This window comes from Canis lupus, chromosome 32 (assembly GCF_048164855.1).
Source record: "Canis lupus baileyi chromosome 32, mCanLup2.hap1, whole genome shotgun sequence".
Lineage (NCBI taxonomy): Eukaryota > Metazoa > Chordata > Mammalia > Carnivora > Canidae > Canis > Canis lupus.
In genome coordinates this window covers 42,046,334-42,061,175 of record NC_132869.1, presented here as the reverse complement: position 1 = coordinate 42,061,175, position 14,842 = coordinate 42,046,334, and the positions used below count along the sequence as shown (strand labels likewise).

The window sequence follows — 14,842 nt, the reverse complement described above, 5'->3', positions numbered from 1 at the left end:
CAGATGGGTCTGACTGCACCTGCCGGGCGGTCAGCAGCCCCCACACACATACACACACTCACATGCCACCAGCTGGGGCAGGTGGGACCTGGGAATGGGGGGTCTCTGGCCCCAAGTTGAAGGTCTGCCTCCCCACCCACTGGCTCTATGACCTTGGGATGATCAAGTCTCTGAGCCTCACTTCCCCTCCTCATAAAATGGGGATCCTGGTGCTCCTGCCTGGTCCAGGAGGAGATAAACAGAGAAGGCCACGTGGCCTGGCGCGCAGCAGCACCCAGCCAGCACCTGCCTGGAGGCAGGCCTGAGGCCTGCCCTAGAGAGGGTGCGGCCAGAGCAGCAGGGGGCAGGGGCCCTCTCCTGGGGCCTGAGCTCTTGGTGCTGGTTCCCGGTTCCCAAGGACCCACCCACCCACCACCCCCTCTCCCCACCTCTCCTGGTTCTTTTCTTCACCAAATGTTCTCCAAGGGCAACTTCCCATGAGTGGGGGGAGGGCACTAGCGGCTCCATCTCCTTGGCAAGGTCCTGCCAACAGGCCTGGGGCTGGAAGGCCAAGGAGGCAGGCCACGGAGCCGCTCTCCTGCGTGCCAGCTGTGCGGCCCGGGCTGAGCTCCCTGCCCGGCACTGGTATCCCCCACCTCTCAGATGAGGCCCCGAATCCCTTTCTGAGCCGTTGCCAAGAGGCGCCCATCTCATCAGCGCTCTCCAAGTGTGGGACACCTGCCACCGTGGGTGCAGGCTCAAGGGGAGCCTAGGCGGTGCGCGGACAAAGGCTTGTATTCTCATGGGTATGTGTTTATCCTCCCGTGTATTAAAAACAACAACTAGGACTTCACAGATGTGTGGCTTGGAGAGTGCGGGAAACCCACCTTCAAATGCGACTCAACACAAAGACAGGGATTAGGAAAACGGGGGACAAGTGGCCTCCAGCACTGGCTCAAGCCCAAAGGTGGAGGGAAAGGCGGAGAGCCCGTGTCTCAGGGGGCCTGACTCCTAGCAGCCCCCCTCGCCCCTGGAGGGCCAGGATGGCTCCTCCCTTCCCTCCGGGTTCCCCACACGGCACCGTCCATCACAGGCCCACGTCCCCAGGAGGACTCGCGAGGCCTTCCGGATGGGACGCGCGGATGGATGGGGTGCAGAGGTGGTTGCCGTCACGTGGGCAGGAGACAGCAAAGGCCTCCGGTCCTTCCCAAAATCAATATCCCACCCAGTCTAAGCTGTGAAGGGTGCCATTTCCCATCTACAAGGTAGGTTAAGACGGAGGCCTCCTTGGAGGCAAGAGTCGTCTTGCTTCAGGGCTGCCCACTTCTCTAAGAATGAGGCCGAGGAAGGGGCCCCGAGCAGGTTTCTGGGCCCACCTGGCTGTCCTGACCTGATAACTGAGCCATGCGGCAGGTGGCCTCTGCTGTAGGGGACCAGCCCCGAACGCTGCCCCTGCTGCCCGCAAGCCCCAGCGGTGCCCTCCAAAGGCCGCTGTTCCTAAAGGACAAGACAGGACACAGCGGTGCCAGCCTAGGACGGTGGGTAAGCGGAGCCTGGGCTCTCTCGGGCCAGGGTCCTCCAGGCCAGGCCCAGCCAGGCAGGGGTGCCCTCGGCGGCCGCCCAAGCTGGCACCAGGTGGACTGGCACAAGCCAGCCAGGCCCAGGCCAATCTGGACAGCCCTGCTCCTGGCGGGCCTCCAGACCACCTGGCTGCCAGCCCTGAGCCCGGTTCCACCTGAGCTTGGCATGGCAAGCCATCCCACGGTGCCGCCCGAAGCCCCCGGCTGCCGTGTTCCAAGATAATGAATGGGCCTCCCGCTCCCTTCTCCCCAAACCTCCCCGAAGCTCCCACTCTCCTCCGTGGCATCACAAGGAGTTGCTATGGAAATGGGACCACAGGCAGAGCATGACAATGATTTGGGGCAGGGAGACGCAGTGGGAGCCAAGCGCTCCCCCGGACCCAGGGCCTGCTTGCCTGCCGAGTTCCGCAAACGACAGAAATCCCGGCTGCAAGGCCCCCGGGCCAAGGGGGGAAGGAGACCACCACAGAGGCACGGGGCTCCCCCTGCCCTCCCAGCTCCTTGCGTGTTCAGCGGAGCCCGGGGGCCTGCGGGAACCGGAGGTCTGGGTGTTCAACAGAGCTGCTCCGTGCCCTGGGCACGTGAGACCTCCACGGAAACCGCCACTCCGGGGTGCCACCAAAGGGGCAGCACCCGGCAGGTGCCGAGCAAACACTGTCATCAAAGACAACGGCACTGGGGAGGGGGGAGGGGGAGAGAGAGACACAGGGGTACAGGCCTGCGCCTGCTCCGGTCAGCTTGGTCACAGAGCCGCAGAGCTTGAGGGACCCACGCCCACTGGACAGATGGGGAGACTGAGGACCAGGGTCACCCAGCAAGTCAGCCAAAAGGTCAAGCCCAGAACCCACACCTCTTCTTCCCCAGACCTGAATCCTCTATCCAACATCCATCTGTTCATTCATTCATTCATTCATTCTAGTCTTGGTAAGGGCCTATTCTGTGCTTGGTGATTGGGATAAAGAGACGTAAAGGACACTGCTCCCACCTACCACCAGGAGCTCAGAGAGGAGTCGGGGCATCATGGGCAGAAAGAAGGTGCTGGGAGAACCAGGCTTCAAAGCGTCTCCCTGGCTTGTCTCCCAGCGGCTCCCTCAGCCCAGCCCTGCCGGACAGCCCACACGGAGGCCTCCAGGGTGAGGCAACACCGAACCCACCCGGGGCCCCGAGTGCCGGACGTAAGTAGGCTGCTCCCCATGAGCACCCCCAGTCCCTAGGAATAAGGAGTCCGGAGGACAGCGCCCTGCCACACAGAAGGAGCTCCCAGAATGGCCCCGGCCTGCCCCCCCCACCCCCCCCAGGCTAGGCAGCTTCCCCTCCTTGTTCCTGCTTTCCTGGGAGCCTCCCTCGAGCCAGACCTTGCACTGGGCTGGGGCCCTGCACAGGGCCGAAAGCAAGTGAGCCCGGGCCATCGGTCATCACCCTCGTGAACGAAGTCCCCATCCATGTCCACGACACAAAGATTCCCTCCTGTGGTGTCTGGGTTCCTTGGAGGTGGGCTGGTAGCAAGAGGGCACGAGGGGACACGTTCCAGAGCTCGGCTGCATCCCACACCGGCCGCGTCTCTCGGGAGCTGGTGCAGACTCCCAGGACCTATTTTACCCAGAGGGAAGCCAAGATCGTGAGGGGTGGCCCCAGGTTGCTCAGCCCCGAGAAGGCACCAGTGAGGACCAAGAGCGGCAGGACGTGAGCGGCCCTGAAAGGGAGAACTGGGCCAGGGCCTGCCTCACCAGCCCCCAAGACTCAGGGTGAGGCTAGGGGGGCTGGGCACATTCCCTGCGGCTTCTCAACCCACTGAGGACGCCAGGGCTGTCCCGCCACCCCCGCTGTGCAATGCGGAACCCACCTGGGGATAGAAAAGCAGAAAGGAGGAGGAGAGCACATGAGAGACAGAGGCCTGAAGAGACACCGCGTGACCACGACCCCAAAGCCAGACAGACCGACGGAAAGGCAGTGATAGAAAAGGACGGACGGACGGACCATCCCTTCCTCCCCAGAACCAGTACTGCAGCCGCAAAGCAGAGCTCTGCAAAGATTTTTCAGCAATAAAAATCCTTATTCGAAATGAAATCTTATGCAGTGGAGGAAGCCTTTCTATGCCAGACCTTAAATCCAGAAGCCATAAAGTGAAAATTTGATAAATCCGAGTCCATAAACACCTAAGACATCTGTAGAGCAAAAGACACTACGCGCAAGTTAAAAGGCAAGCGAGACACTGGAAGGAAACATCACTAATATACAAAGAGCCGCTACAAATCAATAAGAAAAAAAAAAAGACAAAAGAAGAGAAAATTGGCAGTGAATTAGAAATTCACAGAGGAAGAACTCAATTGGCCAATAAATGTATGAAAAGATGTTCTATCTCACTAGCAATCAGGGAAACGCAGATGAAAGCGACGCGATACCATTTTTTGCCCATTAGATTGGGAAAAATTAAAATGATTGATAACAACCAGTGCTGGCAAGGATGCAGGGAAGTGAGCGCTCACAGACCATCAGAGGGAGGGGGGAATTGGCTCAACCTTTGGGAGGGTAATTTGGCACTATCGGATAACGCTTTAAACCCACACGCTCTACAAACTAGTTATCCCACTTCTAGGAGCTTCTCCTACAGAAACTATAGCAGAGACAGTCACGTATAAATAATCAAGGATGCTTACAGCGGTATCGCTGGTAAGAGGAAAAAAGAAATTGGAAGTGACCTCAGTGCTCACCAGTAAGGGAATGTTCATCTAAAATACAGCACATCTAAAAAATAAAAAAATAAAAAATAAAATAAAATAAAAATACAGCACATCTATGCTCGGGAATACTCCGCCGCCCGTCGACAGAGAGAGGCAGATCTATATATAACAATACAAAAAAAATCAAGCTGTACGATGCTATTTCAGAACGAGCCCATTTTTATAAAAGCCATTTGTTGGTATATGCCCCAAAAGGCTGGAGGACAACACCCAGATGTTACAGGGAACACCTCCCAGGAGGAGGAGGAGGAGCTTTCACGGGCTCTTATCCACAAACGTGTTGTTGGATTTTCTTTTGTAATCAGGAAAACAAAATCAATAAAGAGTTAATGGGTTTTTCCTTCAAATCCTGCCTGACCCTTAATATAAAATGCAGATCTAAGCAGTCCTGCTGCTGCGGCTGAAAGGGAAGGGGCCCATCCAGCTCCACCTCTGCCTCCGGAGCCCCCAGGTACCCTCCTGGACGCCGGGGCTCTTGGACCAGGCTGGGAACGGAGGCTGGAAACGAGGAGCCCGTACCCCCACCCCCCAATCCAAGGCTGACAAAGCAGAAGGTTAGCCAAGGTCACACAGGCAATCCAGACTGTCTGGGGCGAATGCCAGGGCGCCTGGCTTCTCAGCAGGGCTGTGGCCCTCCGGGGCTGGCACGGGAGGTTTCCCTGGGTGCCCTGGGAGCCTAGGCCGAGGCTCAGGGGAAGCCCGGGGGGGAGGGTGACACCTAAGGGTCTTTGCACAAAACTCCAGGGACGGAGTCTTTGAGGCTCAGCCCCAGGCTCTTACAGGGTTCACTGTACAAAGAAAAAGGATGGGTGAGCCCGCGGCTGCAGGCAGAGGGGCCTGCTGTGTGCGGGTGTGCAGTGCTCACTGGCAGCCAGTCCAAGGTCTGTGGAGATGAGCTGGGGGGGGCGTGCGTGCAGTCGTGTCTGCATTTAGAGTCAGTGGGATTGTGTGTGTGTGTGTGTGTGTGTGTGTGTGTATTAGGGCACACGAGCAGTCAGCAGAGCTGCACACAGGCCGGAAGCAGTTGCAAAAAGCAGAGACCCATCCGCAGCCGGCCCTCAGCCTCACGCCGGACCCAGTGCCTCCCGGGCTCCCCTTCCCCAGCAGACACAGGCCTCCAAGCCTTTGCGCTCGTTGCTTCCTTTGCAGGGCTGCCTCCCCTCCCTGACCATTCCCCAGGGTCCTCCAAGCGGCCTCGCCCAACAGGCTGGGGTGCGGGCACCTCTGTCCTGCCCTGACCACCCCCCGCCAAGCTGTCAGTGCTGACGGACGTGACTTCCCAGGGCCCCCGGGGCAGGTCTTGCTCTCTTCTGCACCCGGAGCCCAGCCTAGGCCTGGCACAGACAAGGCGTCGGGCTAACGTGTGTGGAGAGAACGAGTGGGCAAGCATGGCCTGGGGACTGCCTAGCTTCCTGTCCTAGGTCAGCATGAAGGATGACATTATCCAAGTCACATGGGGAATGATTAAAGCGGAAGTTTCTAACTGGGGTCCCCAGGGAGAGGGGACTTGGGAGTCTGTGAGCCTTGAAACTGCACTAGATGTGAATGCATGCAAGTGGTGGGGAGGGAAAAACCTCCTTGGGGCAGAGAGGGCAGGGCTGCCCTGGGAGGGGGTGAGCTCCTCACGGAAGGGTGAGGGTGTGAGCAGGGGCTGGACCAGCGAGGCCCCAGGGAGCGAATGGCAACCCCGAGGCTCCCTGGACTCACCGGGCCTGGCTTCCCCCATCTTACAGCCCAGGCTATACAGGGCATCCTTGCCCGTTCACTCTGCGAGTGTTTTCGGAAGTGCCAAGGTCATGCTGGGGTGGGGGGAGGCTCCGGACCACAGAGCTGAGTGCACAGTCCTGCAGCCCTCCCCCCTGGTGGTGGCCTGTCCTCTCCCCTCCTTGGGTGGGGAACAGGCTTCCCTGATTGCCCCATACGACTAACTGGGGCCCTTCTGGGATGTCCCAGTCACCATCTCCCACGTGACAGTGACCCCAAAAAGGACAGGGCTTCATCATGGGCCTGGCCTGGAGCCGAAGGAGCCCAGAGACCAGCCGGAAATACTGAGCAGGGCTGGCAGCCAGTCCAAGGTCACCCAAGCTCGAGGGAGTTGGTGGCACATGTGGGCCAGGATCCCAGGCTTCCTGCCTCCAGCTGGGCTCACTCTGGGCATAAATGCACCCCGGCCCCCTCAGGGAACTCAGTGCACACCTCAGCACCCCCATGATCCTGCCAGAAAGAAGCAGCTGGCACTGGGGCCCCAACCGATTCAAACGCAGGCGTAAAGTGCCCCCCCCCAGCCTGTTTCCTCCTCTCTAAAACGAGGTACGGGTGCACCCGGGTGGCCCAGCGGGTGGGCACCTGCCTTCGGCTCAGGGCGTGACCCCGGGGTCCCGGGATCAAGTTCTGCATCAGGCTCCCTGCACGGAGCCTGCTTCTCCCTCTGCCTGTGTCTCTCTCTCTCTCTGTGTGTCTCTCATGAATTAATAAAATCTTATAAAAATAAATAAATAAAAATAAATAAGACGAGGTACAAAAACCCGCCCTCCTGCCCCTGTTGTGAGGGTTATGCCTGCATGGATGTACAGTCTGCGCGGAACAGAACAGGGGCTCCTCCTCACCACCCGCATCTGGGCCTCAGTTTCCCTAGCTCCAAGCGGGAAGGTTGCCCCATGTTATTCCCTGGGTCCCGGGGCCCCGGGGCCTCCAATGCTGGACAGGAAGCCCGCACAGGTGTCCAGCCCACACTGGCGTCAGCAGGGACACCAGCCCTTCGGGAGCTCCCCGCTGGTTGGTGGATGACCGCTCCGGCCTTGGAGCTCCGGCTACCCAGAGCCGAGCATGAAAGCACCCTGGCGGGCTCCCAGGCTGTGCCTTCCCGCTGCGGGCCTCTCGCCTTCGCTGCTGGATCTCGCCCAGCCTGCCCCACTCATTACCTGCCTGTCCCCTCCAGGCACTAGGTTTGCACCCTCTTCCAGGAGCCACAGAGGCCCAAATGGAAGACCCAATGTGAGCTGGGCAGCGATCCGAGAGGGCTTCCTGGAGGAGACAGGGCAAAGGGCCTTGAATACCCAGATGAGGAATCCAGACCTGGAGGAACCACTGGCAGCTTCAGCCGTCCCTCTCCTACCCCAGCGCGGCCATGGGTGCCCGAGCCCATCCGGGCTGGCCCCGGTGCTGTGTGTCCAGCCGAGGGCTTGAGCGGGGAGGGGACTGGGCACCGCTCCCCCTGCCCCTTGGCTGGGCGGTGACTCCATCCCAGAGGAATCCGCCCTGGCCTGGCTGCAAACAGCTTTGCTGCTGGTGAGTGCCTGCTGGCCTGGGAGGAGGGGAGGGCTCCCCACAGATCGGAGCCTGCGCGGCCTCATTCATATTCCGCTGGCTGCTGGCTTCAATATGCTGAGAGACGGGCAGAGGCGGCCCTCCGAGATGCCCGGGATGATTCCTCTCCGATTCCAATTCATTTTCTATCATTAATGCTTTTGAAAAGCCCCACATGCTCTGCAAACAGGGAAGGAGCAGGGCAGGGGTGTGGAGGGCACCAGGCGGCCTGCGACCCAGTGTCAAATGCCCCCACCTCACCTGCCTGCAGAGATGGGGCAAAGCCATCCGATTCCCACCTGCTGTGCGGCCCAGGCCGCCCCTCAGGTCACCTGCAGGGTCAGAGGCCCGCAGGCTCCTACCTTGTGAAGGGCCTTGAGGGGGTGAGGGCAGTCAAACCTGGGTGACCACTGCAGCAGACGGCGAGGAACCGGATGCCTGTCCTGGGGGCCCTCACCCGGGTCCAGGAAGGGTGGGGGCCTCTCGCCACAGCACGAGCACAGGAGCTGAGCACCGGGGCTGGGGTCCTCTCCCTTGTCTGCCTCAAAACCACGCTGCCATCCTCATCACCCCCCAGGGAACCAGGACCTGCCTCTCAGCACCCCCTCCTCCCCCATCCCTACTGCTGGCTCCCCTCCTCACCCTCGGGACCTCGTCCAAAGTCCCCACCCCCATGGAAAGCCCTTCCAGGCAACTTGGGCCCACGGGGCAGCCTCCCCGCCTCCCCTCCTCTCCAGCCTGACTCCACCCTCTGGGCTCCAGTGCTCACCACCCACCCCTACCCCTACCCCCACCCCACCCTGTCTTTATACAGGTTTTCCTGTCTGGAATTGCCTCCTCCCTGGCCCCGTCCACCTGTCTCCCTCCCCCGCTCAGGATGCAGCCCAGGCAGCTTTCTGCACTCCCCCCCACCCCACGCCCCTAGTACCCCAGGAGCCACCTGCCCTAGGACTCCTAGGACTCGGTAACGCGGCAAATGTGCTGGCCTGGCGGGTCCTGTCCACTCGCTGACTCTCGAGGCCGCCCCGCGCCCCAGGGCCTGGCAAGGTGCCCGGCTCACAGCGCTGCTACCGATCAGCCAACTGAGCTAAACGGAGCGCGGCCGGCGGGTCAGGCTCTGTGCTGGGTGCCGGGGACGCACAGGCCCTGGAGCTGCTGCCAGGGGAGGTGCCACAGAACGTCTCTTGGAAGAATGACACACGAGCACCTTCTAAATGGGGAAACCGAGGACCAGAAAGGCAAAGGGCCCTCTCCAAGGATGCTTCTGCTTCCCCAGCCCACATCTCTCCTCTCTTCCGTTTCTCTCCCAGAATCTTAGCAGCCGGGAGGAGGAACTCAAAATGAAAGGTTAGGGGAAAAAAAAAAAAAAGGAAGAAGAAAATGTGGTGGATTTTCCCCCTTTCTCCATAATGTAAAGAAAATTGCTTTTGCCAACTATCACAGCTTAAAAGCAATTAGAGTTTTTGGAGGGGACTCTGGGCACAAGCAGACGCGAGAGAGTGAGCGCCCAGCACAGAATTTTTCCAGCATTCGTTTGTATCAAGCAAAAGGGAAAAAAGGTGTTAAAAGCAGCAATTTCCACAGCAGAGATGGTGAGATAAAATATTTACAGCCTCCAAGGGAGGGGCCTGGGAGGGGCAGGGACCCCCAGCTCCCCACCCTCACTCCACGCTCTGGGAGACTGGAGAAAGGGAGAGCAAAGAACAGAGACAGGGAAAGATGAACCCCCCACGGCCCTCGGCCTCTCCTGGCGGAGGGGAGAAGCCTCCAGATGCCCTCTGCTCTCTCGCCCTGCCCACCGCCCACGGCCCACGGCCAGTAACCAGTCCAGCCCCTAGACAGCCGCCCCCCAAGCCTCAGATGTGACCGGAGAATGTCCAGCGCTCCAGGCCGGCCCTGGGGGCCTGCACGGCCGGGCCTCCCCTCCACCAGGAGCCTTGCTCTGTCGGCCTCCAGGCCCAGATCAGGAGCCGGAAGGAGAGCACACCACTCCCCTGAGGAGGATACAGACCCAGAGCCGAGGACATACAGCTCTAGGATCCCCACCAGGCCTGGCCTCTGAGCCACCCCTTCCTCACCTGGACCTTCCTCCTGACCCTTGGCCTCCTCTCTCCAAACACAGAGCCTCCTTCCTAAAATCCAACTGCCCTCTTCGTAGCAGCAGCACAGACCTCGGTTCATTCCTAGGTTCAAAGGCCAGCTCCTCCGCTCACGAGCTGCGTGACCCCTGCACGTCCTGCAAGCTCTCTGAGCCTCAGCTCCCTTACCTGGGAAATGGGAATAGTAATGGCACATCCCTCCCGGGGCTGTTTTTAGGATTAAGTGAGGGAACGCATGCGAGGCACCCACACTGTGACCAATGGGGGGTGTGCAACGAACCTACCCCTGTCCTACTATGCTCAGTCCTCAACACACCTCCCCAGGCCTCGCGATGGCCCACTTAGGTGCACACGGGACCCCCCACCTGATGAACGCACAGAAGGCACACACCAGCTAGGAGCAAAGGGTGTGGGAGGCTCTGAAGGGCTTCGCACACCCCCAGAAGCCCAATCCTCAGCGCAGCACCAGGGAGCCTCTCACTTGGCTTGCCTGACGAGGATTCCTCCCAAGAAGCCTCCAGCAGAACCTCAGCACCTACCGGGCCAGGTACAGCCTCGGTTTCCTCGTCTGTAAAGCAGACTCCGGGATGTCCACCTTGCAGAGCAGCTGCAGGCACTAATAGGGGTAACACTGTTGTGCGCCCTGCCCCAGCTGCAGCAGAGTCAGTGTGGGGACGTAGGGTGGCTCTGTCCCACCTGCCCGCCCCCCAGACTCCAGGCACCGTGCTCACCCCACCCCTACAGCATTGGAAGAGCAGAGGAAAGGGCTGGGGAGGGGGTGGCGAGCACCTGCCCCCTCCTTCCTCTGACCTTCCCAGCCCACCTTCCCCACACACACGGAGGCTGAAGGTCCAGCCACAGGCTAACCGCCAGCCCAGACCCTGTCCTCCCGGCCTCACTCTTGGGGCGGAAGGGGCCCCTGACCTGCTCCATTGTACCAGGAGGGGTGATGACACGACCCAGGTCAGCAGCCCCCATCCAGCCGCTCCTCCAAGGCTGGGCTGCTTTCCTCTCCTTCCCCAACTGCAGAGAATGCACAGACTTGACGCACGTCAGGTAGCGCCACAGGACCACAGGCCAGGGGTCAGAAAGTGTTTTGATGTCTCAGTCTCTTGCTTTCCCAGGGCCCCCTCCTGCCCCACTTCCCGTCCTCAAGAAATAAGCCCAACAGTAAGCCTGGCACTGATCAGGGCTCTCCCCATTGCGGGGGCAAAGATGGGAGAAGCGCAGGCCAGTCCCAGGCCTGGATGGCTGGGCCTCAGGACACCCCCTTAAGGCCTTCTTCCTGACCCGCACACCCATCCTCCCCTCTGGTAAGTGACTAGGTGCGTGTGAACATGTGTGCGTGTGCTCAGGTGTGGGGCGGCGCACACACGGGAGGCAGGCCCTGAGAGGGGACCCTGGGCCCCCCTGGGCTGGCTGACAGCCCTTCCCCAGCTGGACCCGCCTCTGCCCCTTTGTGCAGCGGGAGCGCTGGTCTGCCCGAACCACGAGCCCAGAAGCAGGTGATCCTGGGATCAAGAAGCCAGACACCTGCCTATTGCCAAGACCCTACGATGCTTTACACTGTGAGCCCTGAGACAAGGGTAACCACGCCTTGTGCCTCGGCTTCCTTCCTGAAACCCGTAGCAAGAATGGGATCGCCTCTGGGGCTGCCTTCCGGTTCCAACTTCCTCCGATTCCAAACCTGAGACCCTCTGTGATCCTTGCAAAATCAAGAGATACTAAGTCACCAACAGCAGAATAAGGAATCCCAAGCACTGTGGGTTGCTGGGGGCAGGAACCCCCGACCCCAAGGAGACAAGGAAGCCCAGCCCTGCACCTGCCCTACGCTGGCAGGAGACACCCCACCCACCCACCCGTGCAGGTGTCCCCAGGGAAGAGTGGGCCCAGCAGGAGAGCAGGAGAGCAAAGGCAGCTCCTCTGTATGGCTAGAGGCAGCCAGGGGCTCCCCCTTTTCTGCACACACGCCAGGAGCTCAGCCCTCTGCTGCCTCACTTCCCATCTGTTCTGAGGATACAGAGGCTGTAGCCCAGCCCAGATCTCAGGCTCAGCCCCGAGCCCGTCACACACCCCCCCGTTCCCTCAGACACCCCCTGAGAGTCCAGACTGGGACCCTAAACCCTCCTACCGGGCCACCCCCTTGCCTTCCCCAGCGCCCCTCCAGGGCGGCTAGTAGGGGGGCAGCCCTGCTTCTCGCGCCGGCGGGAGCTCCCCTTGCTTGCATGGCCAGAGCCTCATAACATTCTCCTAAATTAAACAATAAACAAGAAGTTGTTTTAGATTTTCCTGACGCTGCAGTTCCTGATTAATCCCCGCAGCAAACAAAAGGAAGACAGCAGATTAACCTAAAAGACAGTCACTTCCTGTTTCCAGGAAGAACCCCAGCCTGAGCCAGAGGAACGCCCCCAAAAAAGGGAGGGATCCTGCTCCAGGCACCTGCCCAGCTGAGGACCACCAGGGCCATCCTCCTCCCCTCCCTACTCTGCAGTCCTGGGGGGACACCTGGGCTGACTCCTCTAGGTCCTGCCTCTCCTCCCTACCCGCCCCACCCCGGCCCCCCACCCCGCCGCTCTGTGACCTTGGACAGGCCACAGCCTCTCAGGGTTCAGCATCCTCATCTCTCAAAAACAAAATGAAAAGAAACCATATGACCAATTGAGGTTAAACAGAAATGCTCTTATTTTTTAAAAGACAGATGCTGAAATGTTTAGGGTGAAATGGCATGATGTCTACAATTTACTTTAAAATACTTTGGGGGGAAGGAAAGGATAGGGCAAAATGTGGCAAAATGTCAACAATTGTTAGATCTAGGTGAGGGTATATAAGGCTCCCTATTCTATTCTCTCTCTATCTCTCTGTGTGTTTGGAAACGTTCCTAAGAAAAAGTCAAAAAAATAAAAAATAAAAAAAGAAAGCCTCGGTGACGTGAGCCAAGAGCCCCACAAACAATGCCCCGTGCTCCTGGGGAGCCTGAAAGGCAGCTAGGTCTCTCAAGTAGGTTAAACATCCCCCCCGCCAGCTCCTTTATGTGGTTTCCCTAGAAATCGCTTTTGCACGAATTCCACAGAGTCCTAACTGCACACGGAGAGGCCTCAGCACATCCAGGAGCCAGACACAGCACTTGGGCGAGGCAACCGTCCTCTCCCACCCCCCCCCCCCCGCCGCCGCCCCCCACCTGCCATCTCCCTGTCCCTTCTGCAGAGCAGAAGTCCTCCCGGGGCCCGGAGGCTGGGGACTGTGATGCTAGCTCGGTCCTCAGGTGGTCACCGCCCTCTCCCAGCCTCAGAAGGCCCCCACCCATTAAGCACCAGGGAGGACAAGTCAGCAACGGCCTGGCCATCCCACTCAAAGGCACAGGGTTGCCCTACGAAGAGGCTGAGATCCCCGCCAATGGATGGGATCGCGGAGCTTCAGGGCCAGATGAGCCTGGAGGCCGACCCGAGAAGGCGGGGACGGAGGGAGGCAGGAGTGAGCAAGACTGTACCCCAGTCACCCCTCCTCTCCAGCCCTCCACCCCCACCCTGGCGGCTCAAAGGGTAGCTAGCCTGCACCCCCTTTTCTCTGGCTCTTCTCTATGGAGCATCCGGGGCGGGAGTGAACAACCGTGGTCACAATCTCCCAGCCAGGCCCCGCCGACCCACGCCAACGCCGTGGGCCCACCTCTACCGACCGAGGGTGGAGGAGCTATCAGGGCCCCAAATAATCGATCGCCAATCGCCGAACGCCATGCAATTCACTGGGGAGACTTACGAGCAGCCAGTGACGGGGCGCCGCCGCCCCAGCCCGGTGGAGCCTCCGGGGGCAGGAAGGGCTGTGTCTGCGGGGAGCACCTCAGCTGAAAAGCCGCCCATCACTCAGGTGCCTTCCCAGTAGATGCCCTGGCCTTGCCTGCGTCCCCGGGCCCGGGACGCAGGACCCAGCGGCACCTGAAGGACGCACCTCATTCCTCTGAGCCCATCTGGCCCCAGCTGCCCGGACTTGCCAGGGAACCCAGGACGGATACACTCCGCCCCTGCCACCAAGGCATTCCCGGGCCATGAAGGGACATAAACCACCGTGGGTCACGGGCCTCCCGAACGCTAGGCCTTGCATACAGCAGGTGCACAGCTCGGAGGAGAAAGCAACTACCTCGAGCCGGGGATTTACACACGGCACGTGGGCTGAGTCCCGAGGCGGGTGGGACCTGCAGGAAGGCCCCCCGGGAGGGAAAGCCACAGCCAGTCCTGGAAGGAAGGAAAGCCACAGTGCCCGCGAGAGGGACGGCGGGTGGCATCCGGCCGAGCGCACAGAGGAGCCGGAGGGAGGTGGCTGGGCGGAGGGCCGGAGCCCCGGAAGGTGCCGCGTGCCAGCGTGGGCCGGCGTGGGCCTGGGAGTGCGCGCTCCCTGCGGCTGCACGGCCCTGGGGGGTGGCGGGGGCTGGCTTGCTCCTCTCTGTCCCCGCAGAAGCGACGGCCGCAGCCCGCACAGCCAGGCCCAGGAGCAGCGCCCACGAGTGAATCACTGGACCATCACAGGACCATCAGCTGCAGGACGGCGACCCCCGCATCCGTGTGGAGCAGCGTGTTTGTAGAAAAATCTGTGTTTATGGTTGAGCCTCAGAAACAGCCTTGGGAGGCGGGCCCGGAGATGCCCATCCCCAGTTTACAGAGAGGGAAGCCAGGGCCCCAAGAGGGCCAGACGCGGACGGGCCGAGGTCGCAGCACGGGCCGGGGGAGAGCCTGCGCCCTCCCACCGCCCCCAGAAGGCTGAGCCCTGCGGCCCGAGCGCGGTCCAGGCCTCTACACTCCTCTCTACTCCGGCCTGGAGGGCGACGGAGGGATGCTGCCCCACGGGGTGGCACCCACAACACCCCGGCTGCGACCAGCTGCTTGTCACCCTGAGGGCTGTCCCGGGATCTGCGACCAAGGCAGGAACTGCCAGGCTCGGTCCACACGGGCTTCGCTGAAGACAGACCCCCTCGTCCCCAGCCTCTCCCCCCAGGTTTGGGAGGAACACCCGTGAGCAAGCGTCCTGGACCACGAGTCCAGAAACCGGGCAACTCACGGGCCGGCTCTGGAGAGTCCCTTGCCGGTGTCCTCATCTGCGGCAGGGCCGGGCTCTCGCCTACCGTGCAGCCCCGCCGTGAGGTCTGAAC

At 60.8% G+C, this 14,842-nt stretch overlaps 1 long non-coding RNA gene across 1 annotated transcript in view; it reads right to left on the bottom strand.

Moving 5' to 3' along the window:
- LOC140623345 (uncharacterized) overlaps nucleotides 1-14,842 on the bottom strand; it is a 48,084-nt gene that overhangs the window by 28,049 nt on the left and 5,193 nt on the right. The gene's annotated exons all lie outside the window — the stretch shown is intronic.